This window comes from Choloepus didactylus, chromosome 2 (genome assembly GCF_015220235.1).
Source record: "Choloepus didactylus isolate mChoDid1 chromosome 2, mChoDid1.pri, whole genome shotgun sequence".
NCBI lineage: Eukaryota > Metazoa > Chordata > Mammalia > Pilosa > Megalonychidae > Choloepus > Choloepus didactylus.
In genome coordinates this window covers 94,040,783-94,065,822 of record NC_051308.1, presented here as the reverse complement: position 1 = coordinate 94,065,822, position 25,040 = coordinate 94,040,783, and the positions used below count along the sequence as shown (strand labels likewise).

The 25,040-nt window shown below is 38.3% G+C and overlaps 1 long non-coding RNA gene across 1 annotated transcript in view; it reads right to left on the bottom strand.

The window, feature by feature from the left end:
• LOC119516659 overlaps nucleotides 1–23,445 on the bottom strand; it is a 30,170-nt gene extending 6,725 nt beyond the window's left edge. The window contains exons 1-2 of the long non-coding RNA XR_005213343.1: nucleotides 23,329–23,445; nucleotides 20,518–20,607 (exon numbers count right to left, since the gene is read on the bottom strand). This is a non-coding gene — a long non-coding RNA (uncharacterized LOC119516659). The remainder of the gene's footprint in view (nucleotides 1–20,517; nucleotides 20,608–23,328) is intronic.
• Between the last annotated feature and the right edge of the window lie 1,595 nt (nucleotides 23,446–25,040).

Here is a 25,040-nt window from a genome sequence, read left to right as displayed (position 1 = left end):
ATGAATTCAGAGAAAAAGGCAGAAGCTTATAACTCATTATGGCAAACTGTTCAAAGCTAGACCTCTGATAGGGTATCTTGATAAAAAGATATGGGACTGATTATTAATTTTTTTTTTCTGGATGGATGGGGAAGCTCTGAATTCAGAGGTTGTTTGAATAAACTGATTATTTCAAGGCTGCTTTGTATATGCAATCTATTGAAATAGGAGAAAGTGCTAAATATCTGGCTGAATTTTGTCAGTGTATTAATGCATTTATTATAAAAGCATTTGAAAAGAAAATAGTGGCCACAGTTCACTGGAGAAGATAGGTACTGAATATGATAGAGCATAGTGGTGTTGCAAATCCAGGATAGAATGGAATCAATGAGAAAACCAATTTACCCAAAGGTTAGTTGTGTCACAGTTTGTCTATTTTGAATCCATCCATTATTGCCCCATCTATACTAGCACTGCTCTGGCCAAGCCACTGTTATCAGAGGCCTGAACTATTGTGATATTCCTCACTGAAGTCTTTGCTTCCACTCATGCACTATGCCAAGCTACACTCTATGTAACTGCCAGTATAATTAAAAAGAAAATCAGATCATGCTACCCCGGCTCATTCAAAACTCACCAAAATTCCCATTGCACTTTGAATGCAATATTGAATCTTCTCAGTCCTCTTTTTTAAAAAATCATCTTTCTTAATCATTATCTCCAGCATTCATCAACCTTCTTTCTGTTCCTCTAAAGCACTCCTGCCTCAGGGCCTTTGCACTCCTTAGGTCTACTGCCCAGAGTTCTCTTCCCCCAGAATTTGACCAATCTGTCTCCTAATAATCAAAGCTAGTTCTTTCTAGATAGCTCATCAAGAGTTGCCTACAGGCTTCTTTTTATCACACTATATTGTTTCATTTCCTTCTTTGCACTATCACTATTTGAAATTATCTCTATTTATTTACAGAATTAATGTATTTCTTCTCCACTAGAATGTAAACTCAAAAATCAAGAAACTTGTCTCACCCATTCACTGTTGTATTGCCAGCATTTTCAACAATGCCTAACATATGATAAGTATTCACTAAATAAATATTGAAAAAATGAACTTTCAGCTCTTCTGTCTGTCTCTGTAGAATGTGATCAAGAATGCTTTGACTTCCCTCACAAGATCCAAATACTTACAGTATTCCCTGGAGATTCCCTATAATGGGTTTGAGTTGTGGAATCATTTTATAGGTGAGACAAAATCATAATTAAAACCTTTGTTTCAATAACAAATTCTTTTGGGTAGGGCCTGACAGATTCTGATTTGGGAGGAAGACAGTGTTACAGAATAAGGAAATGGGGAATGAAATTGGTATTTATTGAATGCTTATTATGTGTTAGGCATTGTGATGGGCATTTGACATATAGAAACACAATGTGCAATCCTCTAACTCAAGAATCCTTACGACCTAGGCTTTTTGTTCAGGCTTGTAATCCAGACTATATGAAGGTCCAGGGTATATGTGGTAGCCAGATAGAATTAGGGATGGCTCAGGGACAAATGTTAAGATTAAAGATGAAAGAGCATGAACTTGGAATCAGATCTGAGCTCAAACCCACTTCTATTCCTTACCAGTTGTGTAACCTTGGGTAAGGTACTTAGAACTTTAGTGAGGCTTACTTTCCTTATTTATAAGGAATAAATAACGAACAGCATTTACAAATAACTATTTTGCAGTGTTTTGAAGATTAAATGACATAATGTATGTTAAGTGACTAGGTCTGTGTCTTCTACATAATAGGTGCTCAATATATGGTAAGTTATTGTGATAAACATTATTAGTTGCCTTCTGAATAGCTATATTCCCTTATTTCTTGACAATAGAGCCCTGATTTCTCTGTTGTGGTAATACCTAAGTCCTGGTGATGGATGAAGTTTGATCTAAGACAATCATGAGCAGCCTGCTCCCTACTTTCCCAGCCTCCTTTGCAGCCACAGGTGACCTTGTGAGCCAATTCTGGAGGATAAAACTGAGGGGAAGTCTGCTGGGTGTGTGTGGATGAAGGGAGCCTCTTAGAAACTTTTGCTTCTCTGTAAAAGTACAGACATTGCTATTTGCTTCCCCTTCCTCCTGCCTTGAATGTGAAAGTGATGACTTTTGATGAAGCATCCATCCTGCAACCTTGAGAGAAAGCCTTGTCATTTTTTAAACACTTTTTATTGCAGTAACATATATACAACTGAAAATTTCCCATTTTAACCACTTTCAAGTGTATAATTCAGTAGTATTAATTACATTCACAATATTGTGCTGCCATCAATGACATTCTAATGCTTGCTACATCAGTGAACCTTGACAGCATCATGTTGAGTGATATAAGCCAGACACTAAAAGCCTTGTAATTTTTCAGCCACTAAGTCAATGTTAGAGCCACTTACCTACAGACATTTCATTATATGAAGATGACAATCCAATAAACACTTAAGCCAACATTAGGTTACCTGCTACTGAAGGCATTCCTGACGTGTGTGTGTGTGTGTGTGTGTGTGTGTGTGTGTGCATATATACGTTTGTAGGTGAGTAGAGCATTTAAAATGATGGTAGTGATATATATGTTACTTGACCCCAAAGATAGCCAATTCATTGTCACCTGGGTACTTACCAAGTGTGCCAGTTTGAAAGTATTGTGTCCCCCAAATGCCATTATCTTTGATGTAATCTTGTGTGGGCAGACATTATCAGTGTTGATTAGATTGTGATTCTTTGAGTGTTTCTGTGGAGATGCGCCCCACCCAGCTGTGGGTGATGACTCTGATTGGATAATTTCCATGGAGGTGTTGCTCCACCCATTTGGGGTGGCCCTTGATCAGTGGAGCCATATAAATCAGCTGATGGGCAGAGGGAACTCAGTGCAGCTGAAAGTGACATTTTGAAGAGGAGCTACAGCCAAGAGGGACACTTTGAAGAAAACACAGGAGCTGCAGATGAGAGACAGTTTGAAAATGGCCGTTGAAAGCAGACTCTTGCTCCAGAGAAGCTGAGAGAGGAAAAATATCCCAAGTGCAACTAAGAGTGACATTTTTGGGAACTGCAGCCTAGAGAGGAATGTCCTGGGAGAAAGCCATTTTGAAACCAGAACTTTGGAGCAGACGCCAGCCATGTGCCTTCCCAGCTAACAGAGGTTTTCCAGACACCATTGGCCATCCTCCAGTGAAGGTACCCCATTGCTGATGTGTTACCTTGGACACTTTATGGCCTTTAGACTGTAACTGTGTAACCAAATAAACCCCCTTTTATAAAAGCCAATCCATCTCTGGAGTTTTGCATTCCAGCAGCATTAGCAAACTAGAACACCAAGTAAAAGCAGGGATGGATTGCCAGTTTACTTCAGGTCACCCTTTAAACATGATAGAGGTTAAATGTTTGGATTTTAAATTTAATTAATGAAATCTGATGTTCAGGATACCAGTCTCTTAAAAAACCAACTATATTTTATTGTGGAAAAGAATAGGATGTGTATTTATCAAAAGCCAAGTTTAAAAAGAGATCTGCCTTTAATTTTTAATGTTAACCTTGTTTTATTTCCTTTCATAAAAACCAAACACATTCTGTTTGTATTTGAATAAAAAACAAACAAAACTTATAAAAAATTGTGTTTAAAATCTTTTCTTAGATTTTTTAAAATTTTACAGGAGTATGTGAGATAAATGGTAAAATAAAGCTGATACATAAATTTAAAATGTTTCTATTATACTGCTTACTGTATGAAATATATAATAGTACAATTTTCCTGGGGGTTAGAATTTTAAAATAACACTATTAAACTATATAATTTTAGGTCCTTACTTAACTATTAATTTTCATAATCATAAGTAACATTTATATAGTATATGCCAGATTTGTTCTAAGATCTTTATCTGTCTTAACTCATTTAGTCTCATTAACTCTATGGATTTCATATTATTATTATTGTCACCCCTATTTTATAGGCATGGATACTGAAGCACAGAGGTTGAATAATTTGTTCCAATAAAGCTAAACTTCTAATGAATGGAGTCTGGCTCTGGAGCTGGCTCTTTTATCCACCATGCTATGTATTATTACTCATTATATTTCTTATGCATATAGTTATATTACTTATGTAACATGTACAGAGCTACATTCTTAACATATTTTATATTCATTTCTTTATCTGAGTAATTAAAGACATTCTCCCATTTATTATACCATATACTTTGGAATAAATGAACCTACCACCCACTCCCTACACTATTCCCCATAGTAAGCTAACAATGATGATGCAGATCACTGTTCTAGAATACTGTTGTGTACTCAAGCAATAATAAGAATGAAACTCCCTTTGAAGAGACTCCTAAAGCAAAATTCTTACCCTTCTAAGAAAAAAGTATCAATTTTCCTTTGGGGCAGTTTAGGAACTGTTGCATTGACCACATTCAGCCTGCAAACAACAGCTCAAATTCTGTTCTTTCAATCCATTTCCTGACCTGGACTTCAGGGGTGCTTGCATCTTGCACTATCTTTGTAGAAAACCACACAAGTGTTGTCTCTTCCTTCTTCTGTCATTGTGACTTAGGAAATATGGGCATAGACAAAACCATGACCTTCATTTTGTAGATGGAACAAAAGTTTCCAAAAGGGAGTGGACACACTATGCTCTCAGTTGTGTGTGACATGAATTTGGCCAACTGTGAAGTGAAGAAAGGGGATAAAAGCAAAGCAAAAGCCAGAAGTATTAAATGGAAGAGAGCAGAGAAGTGTGAGAATAAATGAGGTAGAAGAGTAGCAAAAGATTCAGAGAAGAAAAAGCAAGTCAAGGAGACTGGGCCTGGTAGGAGGAACAGGTATTTGAAAATTATTTGTGAAGAAAAAGTCTGCTTCACCAAGTTTCTCATTTGTGGAAACTACAATATTAAAGGAAGCTGTCCAGAACTGCCTCTCTGCTTGGATGCTTCTTAGGCATCAAGGAAATAAACAATTAAACCTAGTCGTGCCCACATCCTTTTCCTCCTGGCATTTATATCCTATCTCTGTTCTCCAAACCTTTGATATTATTCCTTAAGTTAATCACTCATTTTCTCTTTGCAATGCCACAACCCTGCATCTGCAGCTCTCGCTCATGTGAACAGCTGCTGGGTACTCTCTATGAAGCACTTGTCCCGGAACACACCATATCCAGGAAGCCACTTTTTCAGTTATGGGGAAACCACAAGAAAGTTCCTAAAATTGTAGTCCGAGCTTGTTCTCCACAATTATGTTCTTTCTCTCTCCCTCTCACTTTCAAGTTTTCATTTTAGTTTTGTATGTGGAACTTTGCTAACAAGAAGAGATTACTAAAGCTAATTTTGGGGAACACTTCTTAGAGGAGTGACTGTGAAATTTCTCTAGCCCCATTACATAGACTGGTTTTCACCACTTCTTCATTTCCTTCCCCTAAATTAGCTCCTGCCCCCACCACTCCACTGAGTTTGGTCCCCGAAAGTTTCTAATTACCTCCCAGTTCATGACTCAAATGGAGACCTTTCAGTCTTTTTTTTTTAATGGAATATTTTGTGGCCACATCTTTCTTTCTTCAGTCCCCAAATCCTTCTTTGTGTTTTCCTCAGTTTTTTTTCATTGGATCCTCTTCTTCTTTTTCAGTCTTATGTTGTGATATCCCTGGGGTCTGTTTCTGTCATTCTTTTCTTTTCCCTTCTCTTCCCTTCTCTTTCCTTCCTTCTCTTCTCTATTCCCTGGATAGCCACAACATCTACTCCCATTATTTCCATTGCCACACATATCCTTGATAATTTTTAAATATCCTGAACACCAAAACCAAATCTATTATTTCCTATTTATCTTCTTCATTTGGATGTCCTGCAGGTGCTTGAAACTCAACATGTGCAAAACAGTACTCAAACTTGCTCTTCTTTCTATGTTATTGTGGCAGATTTAATTTTCCTAAGACGGCCTTTTTGCAATCAAGAGCTGGGGGTCTATGTCCCCTCCCTAAATCTGGGTGGACACTTTGTGACTACCTTGACAAACGGTATTTGGCAGAAGTGACTTTATGTGACTTCCAAGGCTAGGTCATAAAAATTCCCCTCACTTTCACCTGGTTCTCTTGGGACACTTGCTATTGGAACCTGGCCCCCATGTGAGAGTTCCTGGATAATTCCTGGAGAGACCTCCAGCTGAGGTCCCAGGTGACTGCCAATATGAACCTCCAGGCAGGCATATAAATGTGTAAGAAAGCCTTTGAGATGATTCTATAGTCAAAGCCACCATCTGACTCTAACACAAGAGACCCTCAGCAAGAACCATAGAGCTGAGCCCATTCAACTTCCAAACCATATGAAATGATAATAAAATAATTGTTGTTTTAAGCCACTAAGTTTTGGTGTAACTCATTATGCAGCAGTAGGGGGCAGTTCCCTATATTGGTTAATGAAAACACATTTACCAAGTCACGTAAGCTTGTATTCTCAACATCCTTAAGTTTTTCTTCTCTTTCACTCCACAAATTTAATCAGTGCTTTAATTCCTGTGAATTCTACCCTAAAAGTTTTTATTCAGTATTATCTCCTTTATATATCCCATTTCCCTGCCTTATGGATTGCACTTTAATAATGCACGTGAAAGGTTGAGAACTTAAATTGACTGATATTCTAGGCTTGAGTCTTTTCCTGCTCAAATCTGTTTTCACACTTATGTTAGAATTATTTTTTTAAATATAAATTTGACCATGTCTCTTCTCTGCCTGTCATCCTCTGTGTTAAAGATAATGTCTCCTTATGCAAAGACACTCCTTACACAAAGTCCTCCATAAGCAAGTCCCTCAAACTACTTTTTCAGCTTTACCTTGTGCTGGATACCCAATGCTCCCTAGTTTCTGGCTACTTTGGCTGACTCATTTTGTCCCAAGTAAGCATCTTTCATGCCTTGTGTTTTTGCCCATGCGTTTTCTTCTTCCTGGAATAACTTTATCAGCTTTTTCTGTCCAATAAACTCTTAGTTATCCTTCAATATTTACATTACATAGCACTTCTTTAAAGAACTTTCTTGGAATATCTCTTTGTCTCCCAAAAGAGTTACTTATTTTCTCTGCTTTAATAAAACCTTGCAATACTTCTCTCATTTTATTATAATTATCTTTTCTAGCTGTCTCTCCCATTAGATTGAGAAACCTTTAGCACTAGAACTGCACGCTAGTTTTAGTATTACATATTAGTGATTCCAAGGACAGTAAGATATATGCATGATCTCATTCATTAATTTATTCATTCAACCATTTGCTCATTCATTTATTTGTTCATTAAATATTGCCTACCAATGACACTCTATTCCTAAGCAGAGAGTGAGCCTGTAACCTTCCTTATTTTGGCTTAGTGAGTCTCAAAACTAAGAGATTGTTTTGGGAACATTTTCAATAACAAAAACAAAACACTATGTTTATGAAGCCATTTTATATATATGTATTATATATTATTACACTTAGTCCTTAAAAAAATAATGGAAAGCAAATTTTGTAGTTGAGTAAATTGATACTTAGAGATTAATTAACTTGCCCAAATCTACAGTTAGTGAGTGGCACCAATGGATTTTAACGTAAGTTTGTTTGATTCTAAAGTTCATTTTCTTTCCATACCAGGTTCTACCTTCCTCATCTAGTATCAATGGTTGCCTCTTTAGCAGTTGCTGCATTGTCACCATTTCCAGATCATCTGAAATATCTAGGGGAAGCAGGCACTGCTAGCCCTGACAGCCTTTTCTACCTAGTTTCCCAAATTGAAGTTACCCAGGTGTTTGATAAACTATACCTTATTTCTCTTCCACTCTCAGTTATCCTGAGCAATTCAGAAGTTGAGTTCTCGTGAGACTACACAGAGAGAAGTTTGATTAGTCAATCAAGGATGGACTGGGAGATTCTAATTGGAGGCAGTCCTGTTTTTCAATGGGATACGTAGGGGGAAAAGCATAGCTGAGTAAGTGAGGGTTGTGGGTGTGGCTGTGGCATCTGTGTGTGGGTCTTTGTGTCTGCGTGGGTGTGAGAATGCAAGCCCATGTGCTGTCTGCAGGAGAAGGCATCTGTAGCTAGAGTGGTTCAGACTGCAGCTGGGTGTTTTTATTGTCTGCCTGTCCATATGTTCTTAGGTGCACATGTGGCTCCTCTGTGGGTGTGCCAGCCATGTCTGTGTATGAAATTCTCTGTGTGTGCATGTGGGAGTGCTGGAGGAAGAGCTGACTTCTAAATAGCTTTTCCAGACTTCCATTCAGGGCCCAAAACACAAAGTGAAAATTTTGTCAAAAGCATAAATGAAATTTGCTGCTGATATCTCAACTAGGAAGCATGGAGGAGCCAGAAAATGGAATGAACAACCATTAAATACCCTTTTCCTTTTCTCTTCCCAGTCTTAAAAGAGTCTTCCTCCACTCTCTGACCCACTATCTCACTCCTGGACTGTCCAGGCAAATTATTTTTCACTCTGCCTGTGTGTCATCATATTGAATGATTGTTTGTTTCTGCCTCTAAAAAGGGGAGGGGGGCACAGAGGGTGAGGCCTGGAGAAGACTGGCAGAAGTGTCAGAGGGCATAGGGAGGAAATTCTTGCCCTGCCATATTGAATCATCATGTCAACTACATGCCAAACACTTTGCTTTAACACAGTTTCACCCTTCCACCAATGTCCCCAAGTGATAGGCTGGCATCCTAGAAGGGATAAAAGTTGGAATTATAATACAACATGAAACAAGTCAGTGTAACCAGCTATGTGAATTGGAGGAACATAAGCTCTATTTGTTCTATATCAAAGTATAATTTGCAAAATTTTTGGACAAGATGAAAAGGTATGAAAAAAAATAAAGAAAAAAAAATCTATGAAAATCATTGTATGGAGAGTTTCTAACAATACCTGAATCAGATTTTCCCTTCTATAAATATTTTAACTACTCTCTGTTTTGACTGATGATCCTGATACTTGAAAATGAAAAATTCTTGATTCTTATGTTTCCCTGGCTTTTGAGTACTATTGGAGGAGGAGTATTTGAAAGCAGGTAAGAGAGAGAAAAATAGAGAATATTGATTTTACAGGCCTGGGAGATATTGATAGATTTTTATTCTTCTGTTGAATGATAGTAATAGAGTGGGGATAACAGTGAAATTTTCCCTCTTAAATTGGAAATAAAGGAAATAAAGTTTGCCATCTGTGGGAGTAAGCCTGGAGACTGTCTGTGAATATGTGCCTGTGGTGTTTGGGAACACATAAAACTCCAGTTAAGGTCACCTGGCTGTAATTTCAGGCAGGCAGCTCTAGAAAGTGATTTTAATTTTAGTAATTGGAACCCAACTGTATTGTACTTTATATGGAGAAAGAATTGAGTGCATAGAAGACAGTCATCATGGATAAACAGAAAAGTGAAATACAGCTGGACAGTCTAGAGACAGGAAAGCCAGAGACACAAACATTCCAATCACTGTAGGATTTTGTGGGGCCATGATTCTGCACCCACAGCCCTGCCTCTAGTGTGAGTATGAAATTTTGCTCAAGATCATATATATTTCCATTCATTTTTAATCTCTGCTCACCAAGTAGCATTATCATTATGTACTGTTCTAATTAGAAGGATGTAAACTGGATGGGGAAATACCATCATTCTAAACCCTGGAAAGAGTGTCTACCAAGATAATTGGAGGAAGGGGCAGGCTAATTGGATTAATAAACTTTAATCTCCTGTGAATTTGATTAGTTTGAGACAGGCTTCCCAGGATTGATCACGATGGAGAGTTGCTGACAAAGTAAGGATCAGATCCAGAACTGCGCTATTAGTAGACGGGAAGCTGGCCTCCTCGGGAAGCACTGTGCCCTTAACCACCTTGGATATTTAACACTACTATCATTGGGTCATTAGAAATCATAACAATATATAGAGAATGGGATGACATTTATCAGTACACAAATATTTCCTATTTATTTCCCTGCTATTAAAAAGGGTTCTAGCGTGACCTACTTCAGATTTTCTTTTCCCCAGCCTGCAAGTGTGATCCTGATTTGCTTGAACAGTTTTTAAGATTTTGCAACAGAAGATTGAGAGGAAAGGAGGGGGAAGCAAGAGGTATAGGGAGATCAAAACTGGATGAGTTTTTGTAGGGATGTTAAAGGAGATTAGTTGTGGTCTGTAAGGGAAGTGAATTGGGGAGAGAAATAAAAAGAGGTTTTTAAGAAGTAATCTTGAAGGACTACACCTCATCTTCATGGAGTTTGAGGAAACACAAACTCAAAATACTTGTTATTTTGAAATTTTGATTGTGGAATGCATTCTTTTAACTATAACACCCATATGGGCCAAAACAGCATAGAATATAGCTTAGGAAGATTCCATGTGAATTTTATTATGTAGTCTAAATTATTTGTTTAGAGCAATATTTTTTTAAAGTTTATTTATTGGTATTTCACCTTTCAGGCCCTGGGAACTCTGAACATGAAGTATTAATTATTAACTCATCCACTCCCATTGCTTAAGAAACATATTAAACCATAACATTTTCCAGAACTCCAAAACGTATATCCAACTACCAATTGGCCACTTTCACTTGGATATCCTTCAAGCATCTCAGACTCAAGGGATCTCACCTTTGACCCGTCCACATCTTCTTCCCCTTCAGTGTTCCCTATCTTAGTGAATGGCACTGCTTTATACCTAGATTCTTGAAAGAAAACTCTGGAGTCTATCTTGACCTGTCCTCTCTGACATCCTACCTCCCAATTTGTCTATTCTACTTCCTCACTATCTCTAAAAATTGCCCACTTATCTCCATCCTCGTTGCCATGACCTTGGATCAGACCATCATTATCTCTCACCTGGATAACCAAATTAGCTTCCTAACTGGTTTTCCTGCCTCCAGGCCTTCCCTGACCAGACCACCAGATGAAACTGTTTAGTTGCATTCCTAGCCTAAGATATAATGATCTTTAAGTATTTATCTTAATGTTTCCTATTTGCTTTGTATGTGTGTCATATTTATTATATCCTTAAGTTTTTCTGCTTACTCCATCTTAACATCTTTAACTCCCCCCATTTTATTTTTTTAAATAATAAATCAACACCATCCCCCCCCCCCCCCCCCCACCGAGGGCTTCCTCATGGAATTTTTTTAATCTAACTGCCTGGACTGATTTCATCCTTCTCCTTTAGGACTTCCTTTTATGTCTTCCTGCAGTGGATACACAATTTCTTAGCTCCATGTCTTTCTCTTTCTTGGTTTTCTTCCTCAAGTAACATCATACGAAAGTATCAGTGAGAGATAAAATTTTGGTCTTTTCACATCTTAAAATGTATTTTTTCTGCCCTCATGTTAATTGATAGCTTGGCTGGATATAAAATTCTAGGCAAAAAACATAATTCCTCAAATTCAAAGAGATTCTTTTCTGACATTTAATTTTATAGACAAGATGTGTGCTTTACTCCCTAGAAGCTTTCCTGATCTGCTCTTTTTATTTTTGATGTTTTCAAAATTTACAGTGATTTTCCTAGGTGTGGGACTTTTTTCACTGCTTGACACTTGGTAGAACCACCCACTTTGAAGAGTTGAGTCTCCCTTCAATTTGGGCAAATTTTCTTGTTTCATTTTTCTAATTTCTTCCCTCCAGCTTTCTCCATTCTTTCTGCCCAAAATTTATTATTTGGATGTTGGGACTTCTGGATTGATCTCTTAAATCTCTTATCTTTTTCCATGTTTTCCATTGATCTTTCTTTTTATTCCAAGTTCTAGGAAATATACCAGATGATCGCTTCTTATCCTTGTGTTAAAATTTTATTTTGCCAATTGGATTTTAAGGCAATCTGATACTCTCTTGCATCATATGCCAATGAAAGTGAAGGCTCTGTTATAACCCTGGATCCCTTTCCAAACTGCTCCCATACTGCATTTTCTACTTGGCTCCTGTTCTCTTGGCTTTCACTCAATTTGCAGTCCTGTTTCTTGATGCAGGAAATTCCTTAGCAATATTTTGTAACCTACTATGAGTCACCTCTTTAGACCCAGCAGGGTCTTGGTAACCCTGTGAACTTCTATAAGCACTGCTACTATGGGAGACATTTCTAGTCAGCAGCATAATCTTCTGTCAATCATAGTACTGTATTATTACTGCTGTCAATTTTTGTTGTAAATGACTCCTATAGAATGAAGAAAACTTTTGTAAATGAAATCACATTGCCTAACTTCTTTTGCTACAGAAGCACATTTTCTTGAGTCAGTTTTGGTAAAATGAGGAGGTACTCTGTACCATCTCTGCCACTCTGAAGTAAAAACAGTAAGAAAAAAGCTGAAAATTTCATGGCCACTTTCTTTCTGACCCTGAGTTATTGACACGTGGCTTACAGAGAGGCAGTTCTTTACAATGCATTAAATTCTGCCAGAGCAGGTATTCTTATGCTGAGCATAAAGTTGGGTGGCTCATTTCTGTGCTAGGCTGGGCCAGAACAGCTATAATGAAATTGGCAGTATGACCTGCACTGAGAAAAGTCACATCTTGTGAAGTAGACACACTTTGTAGCTGAGAATACAGACTCAGGGAAATCTTGCCAAAGGTTACACATCAAATAAATATCATAGTCTTGCATGTTCCTGACTACCTCTTCTCATGCTGCTAATACTCTCTGGGATAACTTCCTTTTTTCCATTTCAAAGCCATCAGCAGAAAACTATAGTGATTAAGAGCCTAGGCTCTGAGGTCAAACAGCTGTGGATTTGAGATCCCCTCCATCACTTGTAGCTCTAAGACTTTACAGTGTCTATACACCTCTCGCTCCACTCTCCAACCTCTCCACCTTGTTCTCTGCCACCAGCAATCTTATCTCTGGATTCTATCACAGGCTCCTTTGCCCTGGGACTTCTGGTTGGTTTAAGCTAAAAGGGATCCTCTGCAGAAAACTGAAGGGTGGAAAGAGACTGAGGATGGGGAGTTTATTCTCCCACTTTCTCCCTTGGATTTGACTTAGGCTACCTATATCACCCTGCAAAGATCAGGATCCGGTCAGGTGGCCTTCCCACAGAGCTCTCTTTCCAGCTTCTGGTAATCATTCCCTCCCTTCCCTCCATCAGGCTTAACTACTATAAGGCCCTAAAGTCACTAGCCTCAGGGTACTGCAGTAACCCTTGTGATTTCCTTACACCCTGCCCATCCTTTGATAAATAGTCCTTTTATTAAACTCTCCTCCAATTAACCAATTTTGAGTGGGCCATCTGTTTCCTGATAGGACCCCACAAATATATCTTTATAAGACTCAGTTTCCTTTTCTGTAAAATAGGTATAAAATATTTATTTCATAGGTGTTTTGTGAGGATTAAATGAGATAACAGACATAAAACCTTAAATATAGTACGTAAGAGGCACTCAGTAAGTTTTAGCTATTACTATTCATAGTAGCAATATATGGTCAAAATTCACCTCCTATTGATTATATCTCAGGGTTCTGTTTTTCCCATATTTAGGCATATTGGGTTTTTTTTTTTTTTTAGGGTCATAGTACATGTATTTATTATAACTATTTCATTGTTTTTTCAGTGATTTTAATTGCTTCATTCTCTTAGTCTTAATTCCTAATCTATGAAGGTTGCTCTAGATTTCCATATTTAAGCATATTGGGTTTTTCCTTACATTTACCAGTAGTAAAAAATGCTTATTTCTCAGTTCCTTTCCTCTTCTCTCTAGTTTCTTATCACTTCAACAGATTTATGTTTCTTAAAAGGTAACTAGAAAACAATAATAAAGGGGCATTAATTAATAAACAGGCTAAGAGAGATTATGGTTTAAATAGAGCCAGGAGTTCCTATTGCTACAACAGCCACACACACACATGCAAGTAAAAATAAAAATGAGTTCCTACTGTGAGCAGGCACACTGGAACCTCTAATAGCTTAGTGGGTGAAATAATGTAGCCTCCATCCATAGAGATAATAGGAAATCTCTCTACAAATAGAATATACTCAAACCTGCCTAGAATTCAGAAGTTCTGGCAGGAGTTAGTAAGATGGACTAGTTGAGCTTAGCTTTCCTAATCTTTAATTCTGTGACTGATCTTGATAGAAAGAGAAAGCAACAGAGGCTGCCTGGGAGTAGGCTCAAAGTCACCAGTACTTAACACCCTGAAGCTTTAGTCTGTGTTGATCTAAATGCTAAGCATTGCTTTATATCATAAGGAAGAGCATAAAAACATCTCAGGAACAGATGTAAGAAATCCCTCTTTTCTTTTTTAGCAAAAATGTGGTTACTGTAGGCCACCACAGTCAGAACCAGAGGATACCATGCTGGCTAACGGAAACCAGATGCTGTGGGTAAAGGAAGCCACGGGTAAATATGAATTATTTTCAGCTGAATGACCTTCAATTATCTCCCTTAATGTTGAGCTCTGGTTCTCTGCCATAATCTTCCTTTGAGTACCTAGAGATGAGAACAACAAAGGGGCTCCATTATAGTGTGATTTATGGAGGACATATACAAGGGTCATCTATGGTATGTGAGAGAGAGAGGGAGGGAGAGTAGACCAGACAAAGAGAGAGAGGGGGACAGGAGGAGGGAAAGAGAGAGAGTAAAGAGAGAGAGAAAGAGAAAAAGAAAACAAATGAACTTAAGATAAAAAATAAAAACACAGGAAATACGGTTTAAGTAGGTAGGATCTTGACTAGGAGACAAGAGTCCTGGGTTCCAGTCCTTATTTTGGTGCTGACTCATTGTGACATGTTGGAAAAATCTAAAATACATTTGTTACAAATCCAGTTTCTTGGCCTCATTATGCCAAGATTTTCCACCATTGCAAAATGGGGATATACTTTGTAGATTTCCTTATTTCCAGAAATACTATGAGACTTCATCCATTTTCCTTTGCTCTGGGTCTATATTCCCAGTGTTGTTTCCGTTACTCATACTATACCCTAGGCTTCTGGCTAAATATCTTGAAGCTGCAAGAACTGAATACTCATTTTCTTCTCCCCATCTCTTGTCCTGGAACTTGGTCTCATTCACCTTTGCCTTGACCAAGGTGCCTTTTTCAGCTTAATGACTTTATTTTGCTAACTACTGCATGATCCTTTTAAAAAAGTGGCAGGAACTCTTCATAGAAAGCAAGCTGTTTATGGAGAATATAACGTCTAAGAAATATTCACTTGTGGATGTATTCCATACATGTATTCCATTTCATTGAATTTTTGCTAAATTTTTCTCAATAATCTCCATACCCACAAGAGAATATCCACCTAAGTGTCTTACTAAACTCAGACTTCTCATTAATAGTGAAACTCATCTCATTTCTTTTTCCTTGTCTCTTCTGAATAGTTTCTCTCTGTCTTCCTCCTTCTACTTAAAAACAATTTCTCTTTTTTCTGACCTATTTCTCTTAATAGATCCATCATTTCCTGGAAATCCAGTTTTGGTGAATTCTCCTCTTCTTCCCGATTAGGTTTACTGATTCTGTTATAATCACTATCAAGAAATCAGGGAAGATCTATTTTAGGGTACTTTACTAAGGCCTAAGGCTAAGAGGAGCTCTGGGGAATCAAAAACAAAGACCAGATCCCATCCACTTTCACCTCCTTAACAAACATCTCTCCAGCAGTTCTCTCTCTCCTTGATCATATTTTTTTCCTTCTGGATCTTTCCTGTAAGCACACACACAGGATGTTATTTCTTCCACCTTAAAAAACAAAACAAAACCAAAAAAATCTAAAACCTTAGTTTTGCCCCACTTCTCTCTCTTGCTACCACCTCATTTCCTGCTCCCCTTTAAAGAAAACTTCTCAAAAGGGCTATAGAAACTCCAATCTTCTCCTCCCTTTCTCTTTGAACTCGACCCCATGTGGGCTTTCAACACATGGTGAAACTGCTCTGGTTAAGATCACTAAGAACCTTGATGATAAATCCAGTGGTTGTTCTCAGTCCTCATTTTACTTGTAATGACACCAACATTTGACACAGTTGATTGTCCTTCTTCCTTGAAACCCTGTACTCACTTGGCTTCCAGAACACCACACTCTCTAGACTTTCCTTTTGCCTTCCTGGTTGTGCTGCCTCAGTCTTTTTTTGTGGTTTATTCTCTCCTTTTAGAACTATTAATATTATGATGATCTAGGTTCTCCTCTAAATCCACATTCATTTTCTTGGTGACCTTATCCAGTCTCATAACCTGAAACCATCTGTGATGGTTAGTTTTATGTGTCAACTTAGCTAGGCTAGAGTACCCACTTAATTAATCAAACACTAATGTAGGTGCTGCTGTGAAAGTATTTTGTAGAGATGGTTAACACCTAAAGTTGATTTTATGTTGAGGAGACTTCCCTCAATAAAAGAGGTAGGTCTTAATTGCAGAAATTAAGGTTCCTGGAGAAGAAATTTTGCCTCAAGACTGCAGCATCAACCCTTGCCTCAGTTTTTACATACTGGTCTTGACCTATGAATTTCAGACTTGTCAGTCCCAACTCCCCAACCCTGTGTACCAATGTTTTGAAATTTGTCTCTTCTTATTATCTCTCTCTAAAATATTAATGAATACATATCCTATTGATTCTGCTTCTCTGGGGAACCCTGATTGATAAACCATCAATATGCTAAAGACTCCTAAATTTATGTCTGTAACCCAGATCTCTCTCCTGAAATTTAAATGCCTACACAAAATATGTATAAAATTGAATTCCTAATCATCCTTTCCAAACCTGCCCCATCTGTACTCTTCTCCACCTCATTTATTAGCAGCTCTATCTTTCTGGTTGCTCAGATGCACAATATTGAGTTTTCCTTGACTCCTCTCTTCCTCTTTCATTCCATATCTAATTCACCATGAAATCCTGTTGGCTCTACTATCAAAATATATTTAGAATCAGACCTCTTCTCACCACCTCTATTACTACTACTCTGAGTCAAGCTATGAGCTTCCCTCATCTGGATTACCGTAACTGTCTAAAAATGATCTCCCTTCTTCTACATTTGACTCCCTAAAGTCTATTATCAAACAGTAGCCAAAGTGATGCTTTACAAATGCAAGCCAGATCATATCACTCCTAGACTCAGAATCCTCCATGGGCTCCACATTTTGCTCACAGGAAAAGTCAGTCTTTACAAAGGCTTAAAGACCTTTCATGATCTGTCCCTCTTGCCTTTTGATCTCCCCCTCACTTGGTGTTCCAGCCACATTGGTCTCATTTTTTCTAGAATACAGCAAGAGCATTCCTACCTCAAGACCTTTGAGCTAGGGGTTCCATCTGAGATATTCTTCTCCCAGACACCCACTTGGATAACTCCTTTTGCTACCTCAAGCTTTTGCTCAAATTACATCTTTTAATCAGGCCTGCCCTGACTACCTTTTCAGAAACTTTAAAGTGCTCCACACCTTACTCCACTTTGTGATCTCTCTGACTTGTTATATTTTATCCCATAGACCTTATCAGTTTCTAGCATACTGTTCTAGTTTGCTAATGCTGCTGGGATGCAAAACACCAGAAATGGATCGGCTTTTATAAAGGGGGTTTATTTGGTTACAAAGTTACAGTCTGAAGGCCATAAAGTGTCCAAGGGAAGTCATCGACAATCAGGTACCTTCACTGGAGGATGGCCAATTGCATCTGGAGAACCTTTGTTAGCTGGGAAGGCATGTGGCTGGCGTCTGCTCCAAGTTCTGGTTTCAAAATGGCTTTCTCCCAGGATTTTCCTCTCTAGGCTGCAGTTCCTCAAAAATGTCACTCTCAGTTGCTTTTGGGGCATTTGTCCTCTCTTAGCTTCTCCAGAGTAAGAATCTGCTTTCAATGGCAATCTTCAAACTGTCTCTCATTGCAGCTACTCTCTCAGCTTCTGTGCATTCTTCAAAGTGTCCCTCTTGGCTGTAGCAAGCCTACTCCTTCTGTCTGAGCTTATATAGTGCTCCAGTAATCAAAGCCCATGCTGAATGGGCAGGGTCCCACCTCCATGGAAATTATCCAGTCAGAACTATCACCCACAGATAGGTGGGGCACATCTCCATGGAAACAACCTAATCCAAATGTTTCAACTTAATCCCCACTAATATGTCTGCCCCCACAAGATTGCATCCAAGAACATGGCTTTTTCTGGGGGACACAATACATACAAACCAGTACACATACTATATAGTGTACTTAATTATTATGGTTAATATTTTTATCTGTCTTCAGCCAGTATAATGTAAGCTTCAGGAAAGGAGGGATTTTTTCTTTTTTCTTGTATGTTCACTGAGGTAACCCAACCATATAGATTAGGTCTTGCAAATAGTAGTTGCTCAATAAATATATGCTGGATGAATAAAGTAGTGACTTGAGAAAAAGAAGCTCTAGAGGAGGGAACCCCTAAAGCTGAGTTCCCATATCATTAGGAGGATATTGTATTACTAGTGATGTGTGTCACTGACTTGGTGGATCAAGAAACACCCTCATGGGCTCTTCAAGACTTGAAAAGACCACCTCCAAGACAGAACTAGCCAGGAAATGTTGGAATCACCATAGCCACATTTGCCTGTAATATCTTGTCAGAATAACCTTTACTGGAGGGGACACCCGCCCTGAAGTCTGTCTCATATTCTTCAACGTTTTCCTCTTTTCACATCTTCCTAATTCTATTACAAGACCTTATATGTGACTTAACCACGAACCACTGGCTTATCTTGCTCCTGCCTTTTTGCTTACACCTGACACTAAAGCCCTGTGGGTGCCATGCCCCATCTCAGTTCTAATTCATTCTTGCCCCCCACTCAAGTCTTTGATGACTCACTGTCATATTGACTAAAACAGGCAGTAGTACTTACAGCATTTAGTAGTATCTTTGCCTTGTAGCTGTCACCTTCTTCTTTAAGAAGTTCATTAATTTACTTACAAAACTTTATAGCAACACCCAAATTTATCTCTCACCTTCAGTCTCTCCATGGAATTTACTCTTTGTGTTGTTTCTATATAAAGCTTCTGAAAATAGAGCTCTGATCTCATCATATCTTGAGTGGCCCCAAAGCCTGCTGAATAAAGCCCAAACCCCTTGGCTATGTTTTCGAGGCTGTCTGTAATCTAGCCACAGTCTACCAGTTCAATCTCATTTCTAACTGTAGTCCCACGCATAATTAAAGTTTTAGACAAAATGGGACACTTGATGCTCATTTAACAGACCTAGTAGATTTCCTGCCTCCATGCCTCTCTCATATTAACTCCAACTGGAATGCTCTTTATCCTCCCCCTTTTTTACCTCTTGAATTCCTTACCATCTCCAATTGAGTTTAAATATCATCTCCCCTGTGAAATTACCTTGAAGTGTACCTCGCTGAAGAAGATATTTCCTTTCTCTAAAATCCCACAGCCCTTTATCTGTACTTCTCTTCCAGGAATGATCAGTTTTCCCTTCTATTATATTTATACATGTACTAGTTATTTTTTGCTCTCCATCCCCCCACCCCCACTCCTACATCCCTGTTTGTGAGTTCTCTATCACTAGGCTAGGTTTTATTCATCTTGCTGTCCTCCACAGTTTCTAGCTCTGTGACACCCATCTCAATTATGAATCTATTGAGTAGATGTTGAATGAGTTTTCCATTTTCTCTATTGGGCTATGGAATTCTGCATTGACTCCCTGCATCCTTTTCCTCTTAAGATTCCCTACTCTTCTTTTATCTTCTTTCCTTCTTCTTCTAGTCCTTTTAGGCTCTGACTTCACATTAGATCTCATGCTTTAAGCTATCCAGTAAAGAAAGAGTGTAAGTAAATTAGGGAAGTCCTCAAATCATTTTCTCATGCACACATTCACCAAACTGGTTCATATATTTTTTAATGCAAAATGTATCCTCTGTTTATATCTCTAACCTTTGTACAGTTTTCATATATGCTTTCATATTTTTTCTCACACAATTTTTAAGGTCCATCTGGCAATTCTTAATGAATAAACCATGTTGTTCTGCTTTCTTTGGAGGTCAGAAGTACTAAAAGCCAAACATCTTAGATGATTGAGGATGATCCTATTTTCAAATAGCCTCTCCTGGTGAAAGACCATGTATTTCAGTTTTGGCATCAGATATTATGGTTGCTGTGGTAAATAGTTTCTCTGCCTTGATCCCTTCTTGTTCTTAGGTAGGTGGAGTCCTGAGTGAGAGGAGGAGGAGTCTTGATAATTTATACCATCAAAAATGGTGAAATAAAGCAATAACTGGCTTTGCTGGCATACATTCATTTTGGTTGCCTTGTCTTTCCACTTGAATAAAAGTAGCTAACTGAGAATCAACTAAGCGTTTATTGAATATATACTCTGTACTCAATCATGTGCTAGATTAGAAAGACCCTGAGGGAAGGGAGTTGGACGTATTCATCTTTGTAATAACTCTCTTTCCTCCAACAGGGTCAAGTTTAACTACTCATTAAAAAATGTATTGATCCTTTGCTATGCATTAGGCACAGTGCTAGGCACTGAGTATATGAAGATGAGTATGTCTGGCATCTGCTTTCAAGGAACTTATAATGAAGGATGGTCAACAGACAAAGGAGCAAAATGATTACAGTATAGAGTGGCAGGTCCCTTACCAGGTATTTCTTCACATCTTCTGTACCAGGTTGTGATGGAAACATTTAGAATGACCAGCTCAAATTTTCACTTCTTTTTGGAGTCTTTTCCTGGGGCATAAAAGAGGTTAGTAGGGACTCAATTCATATTTGTTCAATGAAAGAATGACCAAAAAACTTAACCACAATAAAAGTTCTAATACAGTAAAATGGTGAGCAAATGGTAGAGGCAATGAGTGCTGTAGGAGTTTGCAAAAAGATCACTTTAGGAGGCGGTTTGGGGGGTATAGGACTGAAGTACCTAAATCAAATCTAATTGAATATCCCTCAGAGTCTTTTGAAATTAAATTATTGGTCTAATCATACTATAAGTATGGAGTTGTAGGTCAACTCATGCTGAAGAATGTTTCAATACCCTCTTTAGAGTTAAAACTGGAATAGCGTCCTAGATTAATTTTGGGGTATGTGGCACATTGACCCTCTGAACAGAGATTAGATTGACATCTTACACAACTATGAACTTTCCCTTGCTATTCTTTGTGGAACTTTGGGAAATAAATCCTAAATGAGTGTGACGAGACAGTCTGTAAAATGATCTGCCTATGCTTATTAAAAGGTAGTGAAGTCTCTTGAACCAAAAGATGAGTTTTTTTTTGCATCTGGAAAAGAGAGTGTTGGAGTCTGTCCTACATCATCTATCATAAGCAGCTAGCTGCAGTCCAACAGCTGAATATTTATTACAGGCAATGATGGAAGAGGCAAGAAGAGCTCAGATTGATTTTCCAAATGTAAGGCTGTGTTTTGAACTGCCACTTAGAAAAATACTTTGACTTAAACACTAAGCCAGCTTGGAACTGTCACTACCAAGAGGGAAAAAATATCTGGAATACTGCAGTGTCACTTCTGGATAGTCAGTCTTTCATGATGTGTCGTGCATTATGAAAGTGAGTCAAATGAATCCTGTGTAGGATTGAGGGCTCCATGAAACCATTAGTGCTGTCACGGCAGGCAGAAAACAAGATCACCAGGCAGAACACAAGACCACCCAACACAAAACATGAGTTCCCATTGGCAGCACTGTGGAGGCTATATGCCCTTGACATTTGCATTTCAGAATGTTGAGCCACCAAGCATGCTGTAAGATAATTATTGCTTTGTGATGATGTTTAGCAACTCTCACAATGTGGACCACCAGTTCTGGTTTGGGTTTCTTCTTTTTATTAGCACCATCTGAGAATGTCTGTGGTAGAGACTTTGGTAAATAATTTTGTCTGTCCTGTGGCCAAAGGAATGAAAGGAAAGGCAACTTAGTTTGCTAATATGAAGAATTCAGCAAAAGAAAGCCCATGACACATGCCTAAAATAAGCTTCATTGAAGACTTTTTTTGTTTTAACAAAGCATACCAGAATATTTTACTACTGCTTCTTAAAGTACTCTGTAAATAGAAATAGCTTTGTCCTAACTTGAGAGCTGTGGTAAATCCTTTATCCTAGAAACCTTTCTGGTCTCTATTTCTATCTTGGATAGATCTGTCTCTGGTTAAAACAAAACAAAATCTTTTTTTATTTTCCCTAAAAAAAAAAGTCGTTTAAGATTAGTTCTTTATTTTCTATTTTGTATAATTTTATTTGTTTTTTTTTTTATAAAGGAAAAGCTAGTCGAATCTCTCTCCTTTACCTCCGAGACTCTTCTCCTTGCCTTTATTTCACTTTATTCTCTTTCTTACACTGAGTTTCTCTGTCAAATTCTTAAACTTGAATTTACCAATACTATGTCCTGTCTGACCCGTTTGTTCCTTGAAGACAAATATCCTGTTCAACCAGTTTTTTTGTTGTTGTTGCTAATACTTTCTTCTTTTGTATTCTTCTTCTCTCAGTCAGCATTTTGTTGATGTTTAGCTACAGATTTCCCCAGGTGTTTACAACACTTTACCCACCTTTATGATTTCAATGCCTTTTAAATTTGACTTTTTTTTTTCAGGAAAGTTTCCATTCCCTTTGGGAAGTTTGGATTCCAAAATAAATAAACAAATAAACATCCTGAAGTCAGTAACGTAACATTTTAGGTTTCTAATGAGAACTTATTTAGATTGCAGATCTTGTTGTGAATTTGATCTAGCATGCTATTGTCATTGTTCGTGAGATTGACTTTTAGTGGAAGGAACAAGGAAGTACCTTATTAATAAGTATCTTATTACTCTTGGTAATAAAAGTGCCAAATAAGTACTCTTAAATTTCATATCTAGTACGAAAATCTCTTGATTCAAAATCTTTGACAACAAATAAATAAAAATTGAGTTATCACCCACTGAAACCAATCCAAGAGCAGTAGCAGTAGTGGAATTGGTGCTCTTGACCATTCCAGTCTGTTACTTTAATAAGCATAGCTACTATGTTACAGGTAAGATTCTGGTTATAGGACAGGGCTAAAGGATAAATGTTACATCCAATTAACATTCATTCAGAGGGGTCACATCTAAATCTTTCCAACTCAACAAGAGCAGAGTATGTAGGCTTCTGGAATAGTGCACAACTATAAATATTTGATGAATGGTTGGCAGGAGCCAAACATAATTAGAGAGAGCTGCAGGCAAAGAAGGAGGCAAAATTGTAAATGGGCTAGATCTGGAAGAAAACAGTCCTGAAGGTCATGGATTTCAGAGTTTAGATCTGTTTTCACCTCTACATATGTATAATCTGTTTTGGAAACCACCTTCTATGCCATGATTTCCAGTAACCAATCTCAAATTGAATTCCATCCTGGAATGTTGATTTTCCAAATATTAAATTATTCACCAGTTACGGAAGAATGAAAATTTCTCATCAACTTACCCAGGCCTCTTCTGACCACTGCTTCTTTGGTATCCTTATAAGAAAGTCTGAGTTTCTCATATTGGTTTATATGCTCTCTGGCTTTACTTGTGTGAGTGTGTCTTCTTTCTTACTTAGGAGATATCTCTGCTTTCCCATGCCCTGCATCACTCTTTCATCCCCAGAGGCTGATCTATCCATTTCCTGTGGGGTAGATTCTTGGCCCAAATGTGTGTGATTATGAAGTTTCCCCTGGGCTCTGGGATAGTGGGAGGGGATAGTTCTCGGTGCCTGGTGCACACAGTTTATGTCTCAGGAGAAGAATCATAGAAAACAATTAACTGAGCATTTGTCAGAAATACTGGCACGTGCACATGTCTTTTAAATCCCAAAAGATTTGCCTTCTGCTTTGCTAACCTCAGGATACTGGCCAGCCAGATGGAAAGACTGCCAAGCACATCCAGTTCGTGTAGCCAGAAAGCTGCTCCACTTGACTATCTGGAAATCATTCTTTTACTCACTTGGGAGGTTCTGGGGCCTTTTATTTCCTCAGAAACAAGGCCCACCCAAATGATTTCAAGAGCACATTGAAGCATTGCCTCCACAGGCAGACAAGCTGTGAAAGCTGGAAATCTGTAGCTCTTCTTCCATATTTAGTGTAGTACATTCTTTTCCCAGACACATAGGTTTACAGCCTCCCAAGACCCTTATCATGAAATGCAATAGAACCCAGCATCAAGTTAAGTTAAGATGAGTGATTTGGGAAATCTGTAGCTACTGAGAATGAGGGTCCCAGCTGAATATCACCAGCAACCACAGGAGGTGAGGGCTTTTCTTTTCTTCCATCTGTTGTCAAGCATAATGGAAAGAAGATGAGAGCTCTGGTTTGCCCTTCAAGTTCCCAGCTCCATTTCCACTATTGCTTGTCGTGCACTAGGTAGGGGATGAGGCTGTCTTCCCACGTCCCTTTCCTTGGTGATGTGGCAGTGGACTCACCATGTGCAGAAGGGAAGCATGAGCATCCCCTAATGTGACAGGTGGCCAAGTTCCTACCTGGTCAGTCATAGGAAGGAGAGCCCCTTCACCTGCAGCACTGCTCCAAGATGTCTACAAGGCAAAGACACCTATTAGAAAATAAATGCCATTTTTCACTCTGACTTTCTCTTCTTCCTACCCCACATCAAAATGTCCTCTCTTTATCAAGCAAATAAAATAAACATGTGAAAACACAACTGACAAAAGATAGAAATTCAGTGAAAATAATTTACTCTTGACTGTTCTCACTACCCCCACACCCTTTTCATTACTTTCTTCTCATTCCCTAAAGTGAAAACAATACTTCAGTAATGGTCTTTCTAATTTATAAACCTTACCACAACCCTTTCTTGCTTTAAAACCTCTGATGGCTCACCACCAACTGTAGAACAAAGTTAATAGTCTTTAGTGTGATACCACTCTTCATGTACCCTGAACTCAAGCCTTGCGGAATTATTCCTGTGCCCCCAAGTCATCAGGCCCTTTTTCAAGTTTGCGTTCCTGTGCATAAGCCACTCCCTTTACTTGCAATTTTTCCTTTTACTGGTCTGTTTCAAAAACTGTTTCTTCAAAATGCAGCTCAGATGTTGCCCCCATTCACTTCCGACCCTCTCCAACTCTCCCTTCCCCACAGACAGAGCAGCACTTGCCATCTTTGCAATATGGAATTGTATATAGTCCTCTTCTATAAAACATCA